The sequence below is a fragment of the Peromyscus californicus genome, unplaced genomic scaffold, assembly GCF_007827085.1.
Source record: "Peromyscus californicus insignis strain IS unplaced genomic scaffold, ASM782708v3 Scaffold_8__1_contigs__length_139910024, whole genome shotgun sequence".
Classification (NCBI taxonomy): Eukaryota; Metazoa; Chordata; class Mammalia; order Rodentia; family Cricetidae; genus Peromyscus; species Peromyscus californicus.
Window position 1 is genome coordinate 103831057 of NW_026294606.1, and position 3640 is coordinate 103834696.

A 3640-nucleotide genomic window follows, 5' to 3' on the forward strand; every position below is an offset into this window, starting at 1 on the left:
TCCAAACTTTTTGTTTGTTTGTTTTTTGCCAATCTGACAATCTGGGAAGAGAGAACTCAATTGAGGAATTGCCTCCTTCAGATTGAGCTGTAGGGAAGTCTGGGGCATTTTGATTAATGATTGGTGCGGGAGAGGACCCAGCTCACTATGGGTGATTCCACCCATGGGCAGGTGTTCCTGGGTTGTATAATAAAGTTAGTTGAAGCCGGGCGGTGGTGGCGCACGCCTTTAATCCCAGCACTCGGGAGGCAGAGCCAGGCGGATCTCTGTGAGTTCGAGGCCAGCCTGGTCTCCAAAGCGAGTTCCAGGAAAGGCGCAAAGCTACACAGAGAAACCTTGTCTCGAAAAACCAAAAAAATAAAAAAAAATAAAGTTAGTTGAGCGAGCCAGTAAGCATCTTTCCTCCATGGCCTCTGCTTTAGTTCCTGCCCTGGCTGTCCTTCCTCTCCAGGGGGCTTTATCACAGCAATAGAAAGCAAACCAAGCCATTTGCTGTCATGATCTTTGATCTGACACAGAGGTGGGTAAGGAATGGCTTTTTAGGGAGCTGAAGAAAGCCTAAGAGAAACTAATTGGCTCTGGACCTGCAGCATCCCAACTTTCCACAGTCACTGAAGTTTTAATTGTTGGGTCTGGGGTCTCGAAACAATGGGGGAACAGACCACCAAAGTCTATTACACCAGAAGCAAACTTTATTCCCGAAAAATAAAAAAATAATAATTAAAAAAAATAGAACATGGCAGGGCACAAAAGCTTATCTGCTAGGTGAGACCACAGCCAATGTTGGAATTCTGAGGCTGTGGCAGCTGGAGGGGGCTATGAGCCTCTTTTGATAGTAAGGGACAAAACATAGACAAAGGAATTTTTACAATTTTGAAGTTAAACTTTTAGAGACAAATTGTTTTAGGTTTTTACAGTTTTCCATGAACAAGGTTTTAGGGGGTTTTGGCTAAACAACATTTGTATAACCCTGCAGCCCTCCTTGACTCAGTTAACTGATGTTTGCCCAAACCTGCAACTTCCCCTGACATAGCTGGGCTCCCGTGGCGGGGAATACCAAACAATGCAAGGCACGTTGTCACGTAGAACTCACTAAAAGTGAACTTTGCTTTCACTAGTGAGTGGTAGGGGTTATGGAAGAATAGCTAACCCCAGGGCTGCCAAGGGCAATCTTTAGTAAAAGAAAACTAACATTTGGGTTGTTGACAGAGCTGCCCATTGTAAAACATGGACGGGCTCATTTAGAGGTTAATCCTTTTGCCAGCCAAGCTGATGGCTGTCAGTTTTTATCTCTTAAGCTTATAATTTTATATTTCTCTATTTTTTTTATTTTGGTTTTTCGTGACAGGCCTGTCCTAGATCTCACTCTGTAGACCAGGCTGGCCTCGAACTCACAGAGATCTGCCTGCCTCTGCCTCCCGAGTGCTGGGATTAAAGGCGTGCACTACTGCCACTCGTCATATATTTCTCTATTTCTGAATCCTTCATAATCAGACAGCCTTGGCAGACACAGCTTCTTCCAGGAATTTCCCTTCACACTGGAGAAGCAGGAGAGCAGACTGTACCGATCTGAGAGCCAACTGAAGAAGGAGTGCCAAGGAGAGACTCATGGAGTGTGTCCAACACTGTAGATAAGCCAAGTAAGACGAGGCCTGAGAACAGGACACCAGGCTTGGCCATATGGAAACCACTCCTCTGTGACCTGGACAATGGCTATTTCAGTAGAGTGGAATGATACACGTGCTGTGTTCAAGGAGATGGGAGAGAAGGTGAACACACTCCAGAAGAGAAGTGATCCCAGAGAATTCTTCACCAGATGTTGAAAACAGGCTATCTTCCAACCAAACTGTCGCCATCTTCAGGACTTCTGCTGGGCCTGCTTACAAGAGGGACTCACATCTGGGCTTGTTGACTATTTGCCTTCTTTCATAGGAGGGTCTCAGCGGTGGGGGTTTATGGGACCCTCACCTGAGTATCTAGCCACTCCTCCCAAACAGTTGTAAACAATTCTAACATAAAGGCATGTGGTCTCGAGAGAGGCTAGAGGATACAGATGCTGAAGGACGAAAGAAGGGGACATTCATCTCTGCAGCCCTGGGGAAATCCATCATCCCCACTCGGGGCAGACCTTCCAGTGTGGCTACTTTAAAGTCACCTATGCTTCTGTCCATAACCACTCACCCACAGCTCCGTAAGCAAGCCTCAGATTCATTGTTTTGCCCCAGTGAACGCTGGTGGAATCATACATGCCAGGACCTTAGGAGGGGTGGATGTTGTTGACATCTTGCCAAGGGAAGGGATTTTATTATTTATGTTTGTTTTACTTTTTTTTTTTTTTTTTTTTTTTGTTTTTGTTTTTCGAGACAGGGTTTCTCTGTGTAGCTTTGCGCCTTTCCTGGAACTCACTTGGTAGCCCAGGCTGGCCTCGAACTCACAGAGATCCGCCTGGCTCTGCCTCCCGAGTGCTGGGATTAAAGGCGTGCGCCACCACCGCCCGGCTATGTTTGTTTTAGAGAGATGTTGATTATAGATTTCTAGGTAGGGGAGAGGGAGAGCCATGCCATTTGAGTTAAGCATGGAAGTCAGCCATGATATGAAGTGCATGGCAAAGGGGAGGGGAACTTCAGAGGCAGAGTAAGGAAGGTGGAGTATTAGGGAAAGTATGCTTAGGCTCTGGCCAGCATCTGGGAGAAGAGGGCAGGACAGCAGAAGGAAAAGGTACACCTGGGTCAGGACTCAGAGAGGAGGCTGTGCTGGCTAGTTCTTACGTCATCTTACCACAGGCTGGAATCATTTTGGAAAAGGGAGCCTGAGAAAATTCCACCAGACTGGCCAGGAGGAAAGCCTGTAGTGCATTTTCTTGGTTAATAACTGATGTGGCAAACCCAGCCCATTGTGGGTGGGGTCACCTCAGGGCTGGTGGTCCTGGGTTGTGTTAGAAAGCAGTCTGAGCAAGCCAGTAAGCAGCACACCTCCATGGTCTCTGCATCAGCTCCTGTATCCAGGTTCCTGTCCTGTTTGAGTTTTTGCCCTGACTTCTGGAACTGTGAACAAAATAAACCCTTTCCTCCTCCAAGTTACTTTTGGTCTGGTGTTTTATGACATCAACAGAAACACTAACACACATGGTGTGGATTAAACAGAACCTGGCTCCTGAGGACTGCACTTGGGGCCAGGAATTCTTTATCTTTAAAATCTTTTAAATTTAAAAAAAATTTACACACCAATGGGATAACAGAGAGCCTTGGTGCTAAAGACAATTAAAAGACTGTATCTTTTTTTAAAGGTTAATTTTATTCTTGAGGATTTCACACACATATAATGATGAAATATATCCACCCCCAACTCCCTCTTCCAACCCCATCTCCAACAAGCCTCCCTCACAACTTCCCGTCTTCTATTTTTGTGTCCAATTACTGTTATCTGTGTGGGGTGTGGGGCCTTCCACTGGAGAAATATTCCAATGGGTACACCTTCCCTCCCCCAGCAGCTATCAACTGCTAATAGCACCACAGTAAGGGGTGAGCCTGGAGAGTGCCTCCCTCATCTCTGGTAGAACTTTGGCTGACTTAAACTTGTTTGTTTATTTATTTTGGTTTTTCGAGACAGGGTTTCTCTGTATAGCTTTTGCGCCTTTTCT